The sequence below is a fragment of the Canis lupus genome, chromosome 22 (genome assembly GCF_011100685.1).
Source record: "Canis lupus familiaris isolate Mischka breed German Shepherd chromosome 22, alternate assembly UU_Cfam_GSD_1.0, whole genome shotgun sequence".
In the NCBI taxonomy this organism is placed as follows: Eukaryota; Metazoa; Chordata; class Mammalia; order Carnivora; family Canidae; genus Canis; species Canis lupus.
In genome coordinates, this window is record NC_049243.1 from 14152053 (window position 1) to 14172764 (window position 20712).

At 33.6% G+C, this 20712-nt stretch overlaps 1 long non-coding RNA gene across 1 annotated transcript in view; it reads right to left on the bottom strand.

The window, feature by feature from the left end:
• Window positions 1–17282: 17282 nt before the first annotated feature.
• LOC102154294 overlaps window positions 17283–20712 on the bottom strand; it is a 192113-nt gene continuing 188683 nt past the window's right edge. The window contains exon 14 of the long non-coding RNA XR_005376320.1: window positions 17283–18001. This is a non-coding gene — a long non-coding RNA (uncharacterized LOC102154294). The remainder of the gene's footprint in view (window positions 18002–20712) is intronic.

The window sequence follows — 20712 nt, forward strand, 5'->3', positions numbered from 1 at the left end:
TATCCTAATATATATCCACATTGAGTGTCAGTTTTCTCATATGTGCCATGAGATATGTACCTTTTACATTTTGAGTTGTTTGTCTTTTCTTGATAAACCTCTTTAATTCTGGTAACTCAATGGAGAAATCTCATAAACACCTACTTCAAACTCAAATGCAAGTTTCACATCTCCTCTGCAGGTTTGTAAATAGCACACCACCAGTGCACCCAGTATGTGTATTCCCCCATTAGGTTATGACAGTTTCTAATTTTCACTACTGATTATAACTATATGTTTATATAGCTGCCAAACTGATTGGATGGTGAGCACCTGGGGTGCAGTAACCATTTTTCATTCACATTTGTGGGTCCTAACTGCCCCATTGTAGACACTTAAAACATCCTCATCATTTAAAAAACTGAGCCTCTGACTGAGTTTGTGACCTTACAGTTGAAATGGAAAAAAAAAAAAAAATCAAGCATTTTTCTGGGAAAATATAAAGAATGTCCCTGGGGTGCTAGCCAACATTTTACCTATCAACAAAATGGGCTCTAATATCCCAAGACAGACTCTCATAGTGCACTCACCTAACAGTTTCAGAATTACCCAGACTGATATTTAGCTCCATTATAGGGCACTTTAGGGGGTGCCTGTGGCATGAAATATACACAATAAAACCATATTCTCATCTCTTCACTGTGTGCAGCTCAGTGATAACTGGACTGTTAAGAAGAAAACATTTTGTGTGGTTTCTGACTAACCCTTCTCAGTAGTTTCTGTGCTGTTTCAAAGTAATTTAACTCTGGGGAGGGAGAAGCAACAATCATCGGGCTGGGATCAGAATTAATAGGGTCCGTATTGATCAGGCATAGCTCTTTACTCAAGTTCTGCCTACAGTTGAATGTAACATTTCTTCACTTCTACCTTTGATTGTCTTTGGGGATCAACACTGAAAGATGTGTAAGTTGCAAAGTGTTAGTCATCTCATTCAGACCATTAAAAGGGGAGAACAGTGTGTTAGGTAATTGAAAACAGTGTGGACTGTCCATGTTTAGAACCTATTTTTAAAAGTCTTGGGGAATAATAATAATAATAATAATAAAGAGCTGCATAGAAAAACAATGAAAGATGTAACAACCTACTATTTATTATCCATGCCTACGATAGTTTTCACTATTTTACGTTTTATTTCTCAGTACAGTAACAAAAGTAATAAATTGGGCCTCCTCACTATATATCTGCAATACCCAAATTTGTAGTTTAAAAAAAAAAGTTATTTATTATTTTTTTCCAGACTCTCCTCTTCATTCAACAGCAGATTTACATATACGATTTTATAACACTGTATACATTTATAAAATCAATTGTACCATATATTTTACTTCATGGCTTATTTTTTAATTGAATGGTTATTTTCATGTCTGACAATACAGTTGTATAAGAAAACAAAGTATTACTCATTGCTTTTATGTTTCCTCTCATGTGAATTTTTCCCCCAGCCTTTGAATAGGAATTCACCATTGGTAATTAGATTTAGATCAATAAAGTTAAGATAAAAACAATAATTTGATAGAGTGGAGAAAGAATAATGAGCAAAAATGCAAGACAAGAATGAATGTAAACATATGCAAAATAAATAGTTCAGTGTGAGATTGAAAACAAAGATTTCATTCAGGACTTATCTATTTAATGACATAGTGATTTCCCTTGGTATAAATGCAAGAATCCCATCTCTATCTTCAACGTCACACTGTGATGTTCCTTTGAATAAGTTTATAAATGCTTACATTTTTACTTGCTTTACTTACTGAATATGTTAATTTGGAATTTAAAATAGTTTAGTCCATACCATAGCTTGTTGACTGGTTTAGAATATTTATCTCTGTCATTAAGTATATATGACACTTAAACCAATGAAAAGTAAAAAGAATTTAGGCTGCGCTAAATCCATTGTTTCATCCATATAATACCAAGTACTGATTTGACAAGTTTCCTTTACTTCTATTCCAATGAATTTATCTCAGTGAATTCATCTTTCTAAAACTGATGATTTTACTAAACAGTGTGGCATTTTTGTATGCAACCCTAACCCCAGATTCGTAATGTTTCTTGCTTTTTTCTTTTTTTCACTTTTATACGTTTATTTCCTAGGCTATGATTGACATTAGTAAGTGAATAAAATAATTGATAAAGAAATGCTAATACTAATGATCTTTATGGGCGGCAGTCAGGGAAGATCTCTCAATGGAGATAATCTGCAAAACACTAAGTTTTGATGTGGCATTCTCCTTTCTCCTACTATGGTCTTTCTCTCCATGATCATTTCTACATTGTCCTCCTTTTGAATCTTTCTGAAAAACTATTATTATTTCTGGAAGTAGCATTAAACAAGATATAGATCTTTTTATTGCATTTTATTTTTTAATAGGGACTGTCAATGTCTAAAATACATAATACCTTTGAAGGGACATGTCATTTTCCATGGGAAACAAAAAAAGACAAATCCAACAACACTGGGTACCTACTACTTACTCCCTGGGCACCTATAGGACTACATTATATTTCAACTTGTTCCTAGACACACACGGGAGTTATAAGGTCATACAAAGACACTTTTTGATTTGTAACTTACAGAGCTGATATAATTATTGACATTATGTTAATAATGTCCATGTAATTCATAAAACAAAACAAAACAAAGAACACACTGTATTTGCTCAAAAGTACTGTAATTATATATATATAATCACTTCTCCGGGAATTTAATTTATATTGTGAAAATTGTACAATTATCTCTATTTTTATTCATGTAAGCAAAACAATTTGTCCCTGCTTTCATTTTTCAAGAAGTCAAAAAAATATTTTTATTTACATCATATAGTCAGCACATGCTGAGGATAATTCTTCTGAGAATCTCTATAATAAATCAATAAGTATACATTATAAATATTTATCATCATACATCAACATATTATATTTATATAGTTCATTCTTTCAATGGTTTTAAAAGATTTTTTTTCTCAATAAAGTTCTTGCTTATTAGTCTAAATCCCTATTGCTCTATTCTCACGGGAACTTACCCTTACACTTATCCCATCCCTCACCAATTTAAATCCCCCATTCCAATGATTACTTAGCTTCCCTTAGTTCAGTAACAATGAAATCCATAGTCCAAAGACTCAATGGGGATGAAATAAGGTTGGAGTGACAAATTGCAGCTAGTATATAAGTGGTTAGAAGACACATTTAGGAGTTTTCCTAAGGACAATGAGAAAAATGATTTTCGGTGACATATTTAACTTATAGTTTAAGGGGTGGGAGTTATTTAAGCTGCTCTGTGGAGAATAAATATAAAGGAGGCAAAACTGATAAAAGGGACAAAGGATGCTTTAGCAATTTGAGTCAAAGTTGATTTTCACATGATCTAATGATATGGTAGTAGTTATAGACTGCAGGCATGGATTTATGAAATTTTTGTGGGGAGAAGGGAGAGAGGGATAAATAATTGATGACTGGGAGGTTTCCTTGCTATTAACTGCATGGGTGAGGATAGTGTACACAGTGTTAAAAGTGAAGGGAAAAAAGCTTGTTTAGAGGACAGTAATTTGAAAGGTTGCCTCTTAGTTTGGGTTCCCTGAGAAACAGATACTGAGGACATTATTCAAATTGAAGTAGTTTATTTGAAGAGGATTTTAGAGGATAGTAGTATTGGAGGAGAAAGTAAAACAAGGAACAGAGTACAAAAATGCAAGATTTTTTTTACCTAGTAAACTGCAACTTAAATTACTAGATCCAGTTTCCAGTGGAAAACTTGACTTTGACCCACTGAGACATTTTGGTGTCCCTCGTGTGCAAAACATGCTCACTAGTGTTATCTTACCTTTAAGAAAAAGGATATTTATAGACCATGGAGCTAGGTTATTTATAGAAGAGGACTTTTCCCAAGGGATGTTAATTTCATTCCACTTCTGACTTATATGCAGGTGAAAAAATGGGCTCCAACCACCAGAGGAAGTTCTGTTCCAGCAGTTGGAACTGGAGCCAACATGTACTGAAGAGGAAAGGGTGAGAAACTATGTGTGGGGCGACAATGGTGTCTACACACAGCAGTAAAGCAACTTAAATTTTGACTTTACCAAAGGTAAGATACAAAGATTTTTTTAAAGTTTTACATAATATACTTTACATTATGTCTTTTACAAATTGTAGTGGTTTTTGTATAAGTCACTGATCAATTTTTTCCAAATTAAATTATCAAAAAATAAGGGATTTCATAAACTCTTGGGTTTGACAATTATCCTAAGGCAACATTTTCTAATAAGGTTATATTAAGTGTTAATATAATCATAGAAAATCTTTTGTAGCAAATATTTGTCCAGGGCTTACAATGTGCAAGCTGCCACGTTTTTTCATGTCTATAATATTGCATGACGGACAATAGGTATGTAAGAAGCATTTGTGGAATGTATAATAAATGAATGTATTCAAATTGGTGATACAGAAAAAGACTTAAATGAAATAGCCAAGGAAATGACTTCTGCAGTCATTAATTCACTGATAAAAGTCAATGAACAAGTGTTTATTGAGCATCTACCATTTATCATTTAAAAGCAAGGAAACCATGATGAACAAGATGAAATTCTTACATTCATGAAGTTTATGTGTTAGTAGGCAGAGTCAGAATAGAACTAATAAAATTTTTTCAGTGCTAAGTGCTATCATTATAAAAACATTACTTTAATGTTGAGAGACTGTGTTAGAGAATGACTGGCGCTGTGGTCTAAATGTTTGTGATCCCCCCTCCAATTCCTATGTTGAAATCCTACCCTAGAGACTCCAGAGAGATCCCCATCTTCTTCCTCCTTGTGAAAACACAGCAAAAAGTCTATGACACCCCCCCCCAAAAAAAGTCTATGACCCAGAAGAGGGCCCTCACCCAACCATAATAGCACCCTGAGCACCTCCACAATTGTGGAGGCTGGAAATCTGTTATTCATAAGCCATCTCAAGTGGTGTTGTGTTATAGTAGCCTGAACAGACTAAGTTAATTAAGTAGGGTGCTTAAACGAGCAGCGTCAGAGAAGGTCTAACCAAAAGGGTGACATACGAAAAATTGAAAAACCAAGAAAACAATGAAGAAAGGAATAAAATGGAATTTGCCTTTTGGTAGCTAATCAAGTAGTTTTGGCTAAAAAACATCACAGGCAATTCCAGGTACTCCAAGACCTAAGAAACAGTTGGGACATTAAAGGGAAAGGTTTAGTGGTGATAAAGATGCCATAAAAGCACATTAGGAACAAATCTGAGAACTAATCTTTTTTTTTTTTTTTTTTGAAAGCCAACTTTTGACCTCTTAGCTTATGCGGTTTGGAGAAAAATGATTTAAATGTGCACATTACAATCTTTATAAATCAATTTATATTATATTTAACAAGTAGTTTAGTAGTTCCTAGATCAGCACTAAATATTAATTATTAAGAAAGGGAAACTGATGGACTCCATAAAATTTGCTTTTTGCTTTTTCCTGCTTCTTTTCCTGCTAGGATCTGCACCCCCACTTTACACATGCTTCAGAAGTGCAAATAGTATAGGTCCTCCTTGTAATGGACAAGGAGTTAATGATTTCTCTAGAATAGATAACGTCTAAGGAAGGACCAGGTGAGAACGATCTGATCTGATAAAACCATAAAACCCCCCAGACCCTGAACAAAGAGAAGACTCCTTCCTTCCCTTTCCAAGTCTCCCCAGAGCTCCATCTGTTATCTTCCCTCTGCATATCTTTAGTAAATTCTGCTTTCACCTCCCGCTGCTTCCTGTTTGATTTCTATCCTGCACCGCAGCCAAGGACCCTCTTGGCTGGTCCTGCAGGACCACCCTCTGGGTCCCTGGAATGGGCCTGCCTGCGTCATTGGTATTACATATTGTCCATGCCCGCAATCTATAACAAGACAACTTCCTGCTAAATTAAGGGGGAAAATAGATATTATTTTATTCTTATTTTTCATAGGATTCTTCAGGACAGAAAGAAGAAATGAGCAGGGAAATGCAAAGACACGGGTATAGGTAACTTGCTGAGTCATTTAATAGGAACAGATATTGGAGAGGAAATCTGGCTACCCACAAGAAGCCACAGTGGAACGGAGAGCGTAGGGAAGAGGCAGGTTAGGTGCTGCAGATGGAGAGTTGTGAAGAGAAGTGCCTCCAGAACACTAAAATTAGCAAAGTAGTAAAATGAGTCATTGCAGCCAGAGGCCACTGATAAATCTATAGCTTGCAACACTGCTGAACATTTACTTGATTTGAGAAGTGAATTTGCACAGGCAGCTTCACATGACCTTTTTGAAACAAGTATCCAGTCTCCTTTGCAGGATCTCTGAAATTATTGTTCAGCGACAATTCTGGGGACAGAATCTGATCCTAATTACTAGCACGCATAACAAACAAATGTTACTGATTATATGGAATGTGAAAAATATCACCCCTCCTTCGGTGAACTACGGTGACAAGTTCCTTCCCGCAGGGAATCAGAGCTCTTACTGCCCAGGAAAAGCTCTTTGCCAAGCTGTTTGGAGGGAATTTGTACAACAAAACATCTATCTGCCCTTTGACTGATTTAAGGCTGTGTGAGCATTCTATTTACCTAATATATGAGAAAAAAAAATGTGTAAGGGAAACCTGTGTAAATTGAATTGGAGTTCAAACCAAGATGTAGTTGTCAGTTATAATAAGAGTGAGTGCTATGTGACCTTAACTTGCAGCAACGAGCAAATTTAACAGTGATTCTAGAAGAGAGATGAAAAAAACCAAATCATTATCTTTCACAGATATCAGCTCATAACATTAGTGCAGATCAAGATCTTTAAATAGCATAGGCAAAAGATGCATTTTAATAAATATTGCCCCACGGTGATCTTTGGAGGCATGAGTGTTGATTGACAACTAAATAGCAAACATATTCTCTTTCTAGTGCATTGCCTTATTTCACCATATCCAGAAAAGATAGAAAATATGGCATTGAATTTGTTCAAAAGCAAGAAAATAAAGGCAAAAAACTTATCATCTAGAAATAAATTGCTGGCAATCTGAAGTTTATGATTTTTTTCTCAGATTTTTTTTTTTTTCTAATTCCCCAAAGGAAGTCCGTGTTGCTTTTTCCAGCTCCAGGATAATTTGTCATTAGTTCCAATCCAAACATCAAATGAAGGACACCAAATTCCACCAGTCAGCAAAGCTACTGAGAAATATAATGCAGTATTGGCAGAGCTAAGAGTAGAACTTCATTAGCTCCTGTAGAAAGCTGTGATTTCATTTTAAAAAGTCCCTGATTTGCATCACGGTGACCAGGCACATCAAAAGCACCCTTTCCACCAAAAAGAGAGTTGATTACAAATCTTAAAATAACAGTTTGTTTGTTTGTTTTTTTACTTGGGAGTTGAATATTTAGCCTGTGATTTATTTTTTTTAATGGAACAAAACAAAAACAAAAAAGGCCCAAGAAAAGCTACATTCATTCTTTGATGAGTTTTTAAAAAATAATCAAAAGTTAAAATGAGTACATTCAGCAATAAAATTCAACATGAATAAGCTTCTTCTATTTTAAACTACAATCTTCAAAATTATTTTGTGGACAGCATAATGAAAATTTAGAAGTTGGATTTTACAGAATGATTCAATATTTCATAAGAGATAAAAAAATAAAACATGGCATCAAATTTTATAGAGTTTCTGCTATTTTGGGTTAGTTTTTACAAAACATTTCTCCAATAATGATGCTTTGCTTAGATGATAATAGTTAATGTGATGTGGCCACATGTGTAGAAAGTTCAAAGAACGGTTCAGATATCTTTACAATCCCATATTTTAAAAATTATCACCTTGTATTAAATTTATCATACCGCCAGTGCACTACCTGAATCTTTTGCAAGTAGATAAATCTATTTCACAAAATTCTTTCAAAGGAATTATTTTTCCTATGGAGAATTAAGGAGTCTACATAAGAAACAGAGTTGATAACATCTATAAGCAGTACCAGCAAGATAAAATCATACTTACTTATTTCTATTTAGTATCTGATTAAGTGACTCATTCTTATTTCCTAAAGATGCAGTGCTATATTTTGGAGTTCAGATATTGGAACATATTCTATATTTTAGCAATTCCAATATTTATTATGAAACAGAAATAGTACAAGTTAATTGTATGGATGAGAGCAAATGTTTTAAAAACAAATATATGCATTTGGAGGAATTTTCAGCATGGTCTACACAGAATGATAAAAAAGATCAGTTCAATAAAATCTATACTAGGGAAAAAACTTTATTTACTCAAGGGTATTAAATTTATATTTAGTGTTGGAACCCTTGTCTAGGAAATTTTTCATAGAATGTATATTTGAATGTCTTAAAATGTTTTGATTGATGAATGCTGGGGATGAGTTTCCCTAACAGGTGTTATACATCTGTCTCAAACAATAGTCTTTCTCATCATTATTGCAGCTTAGCTTTCTGGAAAAATCTTATATGTTGTACTGGTGATTTCAGCTTTCTTCTGAGGTTCGAAAGTATGTGTGCTAGTTGTTTTTCCATTCACAGATCTCCCATCATTTTTTTGGTCATCATTAATTGAAGCTGGTACCGTAAAAATTTGCTTGATGAGAAATAGGCAATAATGCCTCCATTGAGTACAACGGTTAGAAAATTGTATATATAAGTCACTACTGTGGGACTCATCATTACAGGTTGGCTTCAAACCATTGGAGGTAGCAAATCAGTATATTGGTAGATTTCCTCTATTACAGAATGATTTAAATCCAAGAAAAATATTTCCTAAGAAATAATCACATTTCTCAGTACTTTTTGTTGTTGCTGTTAAACGGGACTTTGTGTACTTTTTAAATTTCCACTTTACTTGGTCATAAATGACTTTTTTATTCAAGTCATTTATTTTTCTTAAAGAGTTGGTCTTAGAGGCTGGCACCACCCCATCCCTGCCTCCATGATTAGTAGGATATTCTGCTAGAAAGAACAAGATAGGTAAAACCAAACTAAATGCATTGATTTTCCCTGTCTCTATATTTCTTGATAGTCCAGAGCTACTTATAGATGGTGAATGGTCATATCAAGCAACTTTATAATTTAATGGTAAATAGTAGTGCATTTTCCAATTTGGATGAGAGTGCTGTCTTTGTTTTTGATTCACTATTCATAATAGGATTGACATTATTCTAAAATTTTTAGCTTAAAGAAAACACCATTCCCTATAATATCTCGCTTGATTTGTATCACAATCACCCATCTTCCCACCTTATTCCAACTTCAGGTAATGCGCCAAGGGAAAAGTCAGATATATGATGATAAATCTGTATTAGGGTAATGTCAGTTGTGAGAAAAATGTAAGACAGAATTATCATTTTCCTCCTGGATTTCTCTCTCTTTTATTGTCTTTTAGTGCATCTTGTTTTGCATTTTGATTTTGCCTTATGGTAATTCTGTGTTGGAAAGTTACTTGGAACGAGAGTGAGCATTAAGAAACATGATTCATGTATTGTCTAAGAAGATCTATCTTTTGCCTTAACTTAGAAGAGAAGAGGAGGGAGTAAAGTAGTCAGTGTGAATTTATGTACAGGGGAGATATTGCGTGTTTGCTGTAGAAATCAAGCCAGAATTCAGCACACATTTGACTGAAGTACTCTTGTGATAATCTCTCAGGAAGGAGAGCAAAGTGGTTGGCAGCTGGATGGGCAGCTGAAGGCAAGGAAGCTATAACTTCTGGCAAAGCCCAGAGGATGTGAATACAGCATATGAAAAATCTATAATATCTTCATAGTTGGCAGGACAGATCCCCAAATCTGAATATTATTACTGTCTTCAATTTAGAGGGAAAAAATATAGCATAGCTGAACTAATGTGAACTAGGAGCTATCTGGGACACCAAACTCAAATTTTCTTTCCTATAAAGTGAGCTTAAAAAAGAAGAATGAAAACAATTTTACACATATACACACCCAAGCACACGTATACACTGAGTGAAAAGAGAAGTATTCTATAACTTTGAGAAATATTTTTTTTAAAAAAGAGCAAAACAGGGAAAAGCATTGTGGTGGTGGTTCCAATAGGCATGAAATTTTGTTCTCTGTGCTTCATCAGGGATGGGCTGAGTTATAATTAATACGTATAATTTATTTAAAATATGTCATTATCTCATTATAGAATATTTACCAAGCCTTAGTTTGCTAATCATCATATAATATGCATCCAAATGATAATTTTACAACAATCTTATTATTGAAAGTAATGATATTTATTATTGATGGTAAAGTGATTCCTCACTCTTCATTCCCTTATGTTTTTCTCATAGATATAAAAATAATAAGTATTTCACCTATGTGCCTCATTATCTTCTGAACTAAACCCAATCCATGCTTCATATGTAGTTTGAAATTTTTATATTTTACTGTAGGTTCAGAGAAATTTCAAGTGAGCCAACAATGAGAATAGTCAAGGATAGATGAGCCAACAATGAGAATAGTCAAGGATAGAATTTACTTATTTAGATTACTTTTAAAAGGTTTAAAAGGATAACACTTTGGAATGGAATTTCACCTTTCTGATAATAATACTTCACTCACCCAGAACTAAATAGTTACAAATCACTTAATTTGTAAACAAAGTTCTTTTATGTCTGGGTGTAAATATGGTCTTTAAGGGCAGAAGCAAATAACAATGTCACTATCAATGCTTGCAAAAGGACGGTACAAATTTCATAAAATGCATGGTTTATTCTATATAGTCTTATATAGAGAGGATCATTGGACTATGGAGGATAAACCAACAATGTGTCAATATATCTGCTATATCTATCTACACATACAGACACGCATGCGTACAAATGTATTCACTCTTAAGAAATAAACTGATCCAAAATAGTCATGTTATCTTTCACGAAAACTTCCAGCCTAGATTTCTCCTTTTCTTCAAATGTTACTGACTGCTCATGTTCTCATTCTTATTCTAACCTCACACTACCTTATCTTCTTGACACATCTTAATTATTGTCATTTAGAACTACCAACTCTCTTTCCAGAACTACTGACTCAGAATTTCTGGATGAAGTGTTAAAACTCTGCACTTTTAACAAGCCCCGTAGGTTATTCTGATTCAGGACTTTCTAGGGCCATATTTAGCAAATGTCTGTCATAGATGCTGATGACTCCACACCCCCGAAGTCCATACTTGACATACCCCACAAACTTTGAACTTATGCAGAGAAGTGCTTTCTGGAATCCCTCTGGATTTTCTAGAGGTATCACAATATCCTCTACTAGTACACGTCATGTTATCCCTAAACATACTATCCCTACATGATTTTCTGAAGCGGGTGTCAATAATGCCAATCTTCTATGTTGTTATTCCCTGATTTCAACTTCATTTCCCAATCATATAAAATTGGCCTTACTTCTTTGCAAAAATCATGTGAGTAAATTTTAAGATCACTCTAATCTCAATGTTTGTGTTTAGGCTTTGAAATGTTCACCTCTCTGCATTGCTTCTCCTTGGTACATAACTCTCATTTTGTTTTCAGACTCACTTCTAATGTGTCTGTCTCCAGACCTTCCTTGAGCTCTCTCTCATGATTGTAAGCACCTTTTTTTTTCTCTGTACTTCCCCAATACATTGTTCTCTCTATGCCCTTACATAACTATTGCCCTACATGCCTCATCTGCCTGTATGACTATCTATCCTGATGTTCTAGTGATCTTGGACTTCATTTAGCCTATCTCAGATTCAACTTTCAGCTTCTGAAGACTAGCAGAACATCTCCATAAAAGAGATCCTCAATAAATAATTGTTGAATGAATAAATGTAGAATGAATGAATGCATTTACGAACCGTGGGCCTAAATGCTGTGAGAAAACATGTGACATCCTACTGCCAAATTTGTGGTTTGAATTCATCAAAGAATTTTTCATTATATATAAGCTATGGGAAAATAAGAATCAGAAATCAAGACGTGTAGTTCGTTTCTAAAGAAAAGCTAATTACATTAATTCCTCCTATAAATCCCTCCTAAGTTCCCAGAAGTGGCACAGCCCTCTGGCGGGCCCAAGTCTTCAGTCACTTCAAGTCTTCACAGAACTTGTTGTCTAGACCATTGGCCAGGACCTAGCTATATTTTCCAGGCTTCACATCTTTTTGCCTGTTCAAGAACCTAAGTCTGGGATCTTATACTGACACGGATTCTTTATAATAGTGATCAAACGTTCTAACCCATCTTCAGCAAGCTCTCCTGCCTTCTTGGTGATGTCAGTGTCTGCTTTCCTGAACACTACATGAGCATATCTTTGCACCACATTCTTATCCATCTTTCTTATCTCTGTGATTGTCATTAAAAAAAGAATAGGCACATTCTTTAACATTAAATATTTATTTTATGGTACTTCCTCGCAATCATTATAAATACATGAGTTTCAGCTTCTTATAAAATAAGTCATTTTGTTTTAAATTCTTTAAATCATTTTATTTAAAGGTACCCAGTAGGTGATAAAATATAACTGAGTTATTGTGATATAAAAGAAACATCTCTTGTACTCTCTCTCTTCCTCTTTTCTTATTTTACTTTAAATGATCTTCCCTACAGAAAATGAAATGTCCTTGGGACATTATTATTAAAGAATTTATCATACAACTATTACTTTCTTTTGATTCATTTTGCTCTGTAAGACATTATTGTAGTTAGTTGTGTTGAGATCTTCTAGAACTACCAAGTTTAAGATTATCATATGGCTCCGTCTTTAAATTAGAGTAATCTAAGTTTAACATTTGTGATATTTAAAATGAACTATGATTTTGAGGACAGCTATCCAGAAATTAGGATTTCCAGTTCATCTTTAAGTACTCTCTCCCCAAAATATGATATAGTTAAATGAATCCTGGATTTGATGGCAAGTGGTTTGGGCTTAAGACTTCCCTGTCCCACATATTGGCTTTGTGAACTTAAAAAAATGAGGGCACCTTGTAGAATAACGAGCTCCACATCCACACCCATTAAATGGTGTTAAAAATTGCTGTCCTTGATAGTTTATAGGCTTATTTTTAAAATCAAGTGAAATGATGTATATGAAAGTACATATATCATTTAGTAAGTGATAAAGTACTAAGCAATTCAGCACATACTTTTTGTTATAACATTCTTTCATTTAAAGTGCATGGATTTTTTATTGTAAAAGAGATCAGTTTTAGCATGAATATATAAAAATTGCAGTTTTAAAAACTGAATCCAAGCAATTAAAATTTCAATAAGATCCTTAGAAAACACCGATGATGTGCTTCCAGCACGATAAACTCAGTGACAAGCAAAACTGCAAGTTGTTGTATAAAATTACAGACTATCAGCTTTTGGAGTAATCCTCTTTATGGCTTCAAAGAAAAACGATAACGTCAAGGTCTTGGGTGGCTCTAGGACATTGATTGCCAAACCAAACCATTCTTCCAAACATTAGAAAACTAAGGACAGCAGACTGCTGCAAGCTATTTTTCAGCCAAAAGGATTAGATTTGTCTCATAGATGGGTCTGACATGTGATATAGATTTCCAATGGGTTGAGGTTTTCCCAGTTACAGGGTGACTTTCTAAGAGTTGCTGCTTTCTGAGGGTGGAGAATGGCCCCTAGTGGGGAATGGAAATTCAATATTTTACATGTGAGTGCTTTCTTCTGTAAGGAAGGCTCTCTTGAGCTCCCTCCATGCAACTGTATGCCTAGCGTGTGGCAACATTTCCATTTCTTCTGCACAGAGCTGATGCTTCAAGATTCTTGTAACTACAATTGATAAGATTTTGGTAGTAGTTGCTATATGCCAAGCCCAGTCGAAGCACTTTTCATATATTAATAATTCTTATTCTCACAGCGACCATGTGAGGTATGTATTATTATCATCTCAATTACAAGTGAGCAGACTGAGACATGGAAACACTATTAATTTGTCCAAGTTCTCATGGCTAGCAAACGATGGAACTGAGAAACAAACCCAAGCAGACTGTCTGATTCTGGAAACTGAGCCCAGCAATACCATCCAATATTCCTGGAAAGGGTTTAATATGATTTAAACAGCAGCAAAAGTGAGGAGATACGGTAACTTAAAATTTCCACTTTAATATGTGCATTCTTCCCATCTCTCTTCCCTTTTTTTACTCTGAACTTTTAAGAAGAAGAACCACATTAAAGACTCCCTACCCACACAAAACCCTCCGTTTTCAAGTACATATAATCTAGAAAAATCTGTTGGGAAATGCTTCTACATTTCAGTGCTCTTGTATGTGAAGGGAACTGTTCCCCAATCCTTCCATGTAGAGTCCAGAGACCAGGTGAGGTTCTAGAGAATCTCCCTCCTTTATAATCACTGGGAAAGGATGTGAGATATTTTTCCTCCATTTGATATCCTTCAGACTCAATACAAAGAAAATGGGAGGAAATATTTATAATTAAGTAAAACTGGTAAAACATGCATAGTTCAGTTCCATATTGAGATTCAATTTTGACTTGTTTCTCTAAAGATACCAACATTATTTATATAAATAGCATGAAAGTCCATCTGCTATTCGGCTTTGTGTGAGGTTTTTCCTATCACTAAGATTTAGGGAACACCACTTCAGGGTAAAAGCAATTTTAAGGTTATCATATTAGTGACAAAGACGTTGATCTGAACAGATATGCTCAAGAGACCCAAGATACAGTGGAATAATTCCTTTTGGCTCTCTCACCCATAATTTCATGGAGCTGGGTATAATTAACACACTTCATGGGATTTAAGTAACATTTGTTGCTTCTCTATCAGAATGCAAATTTGAGAATGATATGGATCTGTTCAGAAGATGGGAACAACTGTTCTCGAGGTAATAACTTGTGCACAGAAAGAGGTGACAGATACAGCATCACTCAGGTTTTATTAGGAACTTAACATATGTTTTATTGCAGCTGCAAATGTTAAAACCAGATATATCATGAAATTAACTAAAATTAAATGGTTTATTGTCATTTTGGAATTCTTAGTCTCCATTTTCTTAAAAGCTATATTAAATAATAGGGCCTGCTGTTGTCAGATGAATACATATGTGTGGATAAATGGGAGTACAATCTTCTAAACAAACAAACAAAAAATGTACTGGGTCAGCAGCCACTTTTTAGACAGGAATAAATTATCTCAACAATAGGAAGTAATTATTAATGGGCGTGTGTGCACGTGTGCATGTGTGCTCGTATGCACAAATGAAAGGATAGCACTCCAGTCAAGCTTTCTAACCCTGGAACTCATACTCTTCTGTTCTAGGTTGGAGCATCTGATGAAAGAATCTGTCAGGGAAATGGTTTATTTCCCTGTCCTATATTTATGTGAAATGAAAGAAACATAATGCAAACCACTCATTATATAAAGATGAAGGAGCCTGATTGTTTATTTTTTCCCCTAATTCTGAAACTTGCCTGAAAGATAATCAGCCTAATATAATACAGATAGGGAAAATCATGCAAATAATCCATTACAGGATAGATCTTTTGAAATAACACTTTAATATGGGAATATAATTTAAAGGTTATGTAAGTACTGCTTTTACTTAACAAAAAATTGAATGCAAATGAATAAATGTACAAATGTATTCTCTTATATGTGTATAATGCATCTGTACATTTACGCACATATAATATATATAATGAGAAAGGGAATAATGTGCATTTCATCTAGTGTTTCAGGTTTTCATACGTAGATATTACAAATTGCTTTAGGCACATTATCTGCACTAGTTCTACTGTTCCGGTTTGCTCACATGTGTTGCTCTCTCATCTAAGACAAGCATAAATAAATACATAAATCCAGAAACATGCTACAAATCAAGCTTTCCTTAATGGGTTCAACTTTGGCAAGACCGTGATCCAAGAGAATGCTCCTAAGCTTTTATACACATAAAACTGTATTGAAGACTCATTTATCCCATATGTCTCTTATTTTTATTTAACCACAGACAAATTATTTTAAGCTTTCAAGATCATTTTAGAGAACTACAGCAGTACTTCTTTATATCAATAGTGGATTTCAAAAATAAATTATGAGAAATGTAGTGGCTAAGCTGGCATGAACGGCATACTGAATAAAATCAAAGTCTCATTATCACACCACATGAAAAGAAGCTATGAGCCCCTAAGTAGAAATGGTGCTTTTAAATTCTAAACTTTACTCTATAGACCATATATCAAAGCTTATTGAAAAGGAGAAATCTACTAGAAAGAATAAGGAATGAAGTCTACGTAGAAGTTAAGTTTCTTGCAAGTTGTCAAAGGGAAGTATGCCACTACTGGGGTAAGTGGAGTAGAAAAAAAGTAAAGGGAACACATAGTTCCACTCAAAGTGCAGGTGCATGGAGAGATAAGACACTTGAACTAGAATGTCCATCGATGCCTTGCTTCCTTCATCGAGAATGTCTCGCTAAACAATATGAGAGAAAGTTGTAGTAGACTAAACAGTGAGCTCTGTGATTCAGTTGCTCTACATTTTGCTATAAACTTCTTAACAGCTCATAGACTGGTTATTAAATCTGAGATGAATAGCCAATCCACAAACATACCTTGAGTATCCCTGCAAAGGTATTTCTAGATGCAGATTATTGAATTAGAACATTAAAACAAATATTTCTTGCAGTGATATAATGGAGATAAGTTACAACATAGAATATTAGAATTTCGGGGTATAAATATTTGTTTTTACTTTAAGTTTTATTTATTTTTTTTAATTTAATTTAATTTATTTTTTGAAAGATTTATTTATTTTGAGAGAGACAGAGGGAGGAGAGTGTGTGTGCAAGTGGAGAGAGGAGCGGAGGAAGAGGGAAGAGAGAATCCCAAGCAGATTCCCCATTGTGCATGAAGTACGATTCAGGGCTCGATCTCATAAACCTGAGATCATGACCTGAGCTGAAATCAAGAGTTGAGTTCTCAACTGACTGAGCCACCTAGGTATCCCATAAGTTTTATTTTTTCAAGTAGAAAATTAGGTAATAATTATTTATTTATTAGCAATTCTTTTTCTTTGGAGATAAATGGTACATCTCATTAACCTTGAAGTAGTATTGTTTCAGATGAATTTATTATACATATATAAGATACATGTAGCAAGAGCTGAATTCAGGAATTTTTAAAAATGTAATATGAAATGTTTTACTCCTATCATCTTCTAAGTCAACATTTGCTATACATATGTATTTAAGCTATTAGTAGTAGGTCATTTCATACGAAATCACTCAATACCAGGCACATAGTGATGATAATTCTGAGGAATTGTATTTTAATTGGTACACATTTTTAAAATCACAACTCATAAAATAATAAAATAAAATAAAATAAAATAAAAATCACAGCTAAATTTTGTGTTCATAGTTTTACAACATTCTGAAAATCATTCCCGAAGCCCTTAGCAGCTATTACCATTCACACAAGACACTTGCCTCCAGATCATCAGTATTATTCAGAAGTCTACAGTTTGCTTTGTGATACAAAGTCAAGTTTTTTCTCTAGAAACTTAATTTTATAAATTGGAGAAAAAAATGAAGTTTCTTTGTTTTTGTTTGTATGAATTCACGTATTACTTTCAGATTCATTCAATGATACATAAGCTAGATCATTTTTCATACAACATAGCTTTAACACTGAGTAGGATTTACTCCATATTTATTCATAATTTACATATGAAATGAGATTTAATATTTTCATTAACAAAATATCTATTATTCAACATTTCATAAAGAAATGATGTGTTTCTCATCTCCAGACTAATATGAGTTAGATCTTGGCTCAGGTCTTAAAGTTTTCAGTTTACTTTGGGCCATAACCAAAAATCCAATTACATATGGATATTTAAGAATTAAACCCAGATGATCTGTTTAAGCTAAGAAAGAAGGATTCTTAGAAATCATGGTGCCAATGCTCAGGTTTTCCTGTTTCAATCTCCTGAAGTCATGAATTGATCTTAAGTTGAGAACTGTAATAAAAGAATGAAAAAAAATTGTTTTTACATGCCAATGCACACTCTACAACTTTGAGAGAGCAAAGTTGTGTCAGAATCTTTAATAATTTCTTCAGCAGCAAGTGTTAGTGTTCTCAACAACAGCAACATGAGAAAACAGCACCCAGAGTAACCATTAGCTTATTTGACACTGCTCACTACTATTGACAAAGAAATTAGTAGTAGCATCAGACTGATGATAACTTTAGTGGGCATCAGCTGCTGATTTGTTGCTTCTGCCACTGTTGTCAGTAGGTCACCGGAAGAGTGAATGAAAAATGGTAATATTTAGGGAGTTTCCAATAGTACATAGGGTAGAGTCAGAGGACATTTTATGGATTTCTACTGTGACTTAGACTTAATCATTCTCTAACTCCTGTCCTTTCCCCTTCTAGAGACCACGGCCAGGGAGAGTGGTACACTATTACAACAGTGGTAGAAACAAAGATGTTATTCCCTGTTGCTTCGCTTTGATTCAATCTGTATTTTATTGGCTCAAATCAAATCTAATTGCCTAAATATTATTGTTCTAAAATATAAATAATATATTTTTATAATTTAGTTATTATCCCAATGAAAATAATTATAAATATTGTGAATATTTAGAGACTATAATTATGCACATTTTTAAGAGCAAGTTTCCATAACAGGTCATTTCCTTCAAATATCTCTAAGATATATCTGGTGCATCACAAGCAGTGTGGGAAATCTACAGGCATGGATAACATTTAAAAATAAAACAAAACAAAATACAAAAACACAGGCTTTCTGTATCTCCCGAGAAATGTCCAAATACTTAATAAATATTTGAAAAGCGAATGCAACTTGTAATCCAAAAAAAAGTTCAATAAATTTTAAAATATTGCTTTAAAAAGTACAGATTCAATGGTAAATCCATTTATCACTTAGTACATCATACACATTCAACACTTTTGTTAATCATATCATATTAATGGATAAACTGTAGGTCTTCTAGTCAGAAATAAGTATAATCCACAAATTTGGTTTTCATGTAATTTAATCAAGAGTTTTTCTGTCTTCTCTGTCAGTGTGAATGATAAATCTGACATACCATCACATAGTATCAGAAATATTTGTCCTGTATGGGGACACATGACAATTTCTATAGTTTCCTTTTTTTGTAGCTCTCCTCTCCAAACACTTATGATTTCCAACATTCTTAAGTACCTCACATTAGAACTACCCTCTCTCAAATGTCAGTAATTATTGACCAACTACTTTGTGATTTTTAAGGAAAATTATCTGAATTCTACGAAGTACACAATCAATTCAATAACCTTACCTGGAATTTCAGGACTCAGGGCATTTAAATTAGTTTTTTCTTCAAGAATGAAAACAGATTGCCCATAAGGAAAAGAAAAGTATAAATGCACTTTTTACAGGAAGTTTAAATAGCTCACCAGCTGTTGATAAAGTTTTGGGGTTAGGAGGAGGAAAAATCTTTTTGATAAATTAAGTGTATATAACTCAAGCATAGCATCATTTTCTTCTAATTACATTTTGTTACATGAAGTCAAAAATTTTTTGAGCTTTTATTATACCCGGAATGATTGGTGGATTATCTCTGCTAATTATGCAATCCTATAGTGATTTAAAAAAAGGACCCCTCCTTGCTTTGATATTTTAATTTTTCATCTAAGTATCTATGTTGCTCATTTAGTTGTATTTAGTCTTTGAACTGCATAGTCAAAAATTAAATTATAGTGCCCTTTAATCTTTCCTTTTGGTACATATTTCCCCCCAGTACATCAAAATATTTTGATAATGAAGTTCCCTAACAATTATGAGAAATGCACTCACCAAAATATAATCATGAGATATACTTATCTAATTGATAATTTGACAGTGATTAACATTCAATTTCAAAGCATATTAACAAGTGATGTCTATCATTATTTCTACTTATATCTAATATGTTATAAATATGTCATTTTTGCCCTTACTGTTACTTACATCACATTCCCACACTGAGAACCTTTGGTTCATCACATATTTCTAGTTGTGTTATTTGCCCAAATTGTAGCTCCTTTCAAAAATCCCCTAGCTAATATCTAGTTCTACTATAGGGGCAACATATATTCCTTGGTAGAGTGCCTTGATTATGTTGAGTCTCAGTAAGTGCATATTTTTGAAAGATATTAATACAATCTCATATAGGATAGTCCAATGATAAAAATCTGTGAATGCTCTCAAGATGATGTAGTAAAAATGATCCTTGTAACAAATGAGTAAATAGGGATCAAACATAGATATTATATTTATGAAGAATTTATAAATTTATAAAGAATGAATAGATGGAGCCTGCATTTTTTTTAAATTGCAAATGAAGGTTTTCAAAAGGAACATTCAGGTTTTTTTTTTTTTTTTTTTTTTTAACATTCAGGTTTGATTAGGTTGCTTCAAGCAAGTATGCTGTGGATTATTATTTATATATCTTGATTATTTGCCAGTGAAAGAAAGGAAGAAAAAGAAAGCTAACTTGCTTACCTTGAAGAATATTTTATAAGCCACCAACAATCTTGGAGGCAACCTTTTTGATTGTATCAATTATTTGAACTGCTTTTAAATGATTGTTAACAGAAAATTTGCATAATTTTTCACTCAAATTTGCATACTACATAAATTTCTAACCATAAAAATCTTTGTTATCTTACATTAGGGATAAC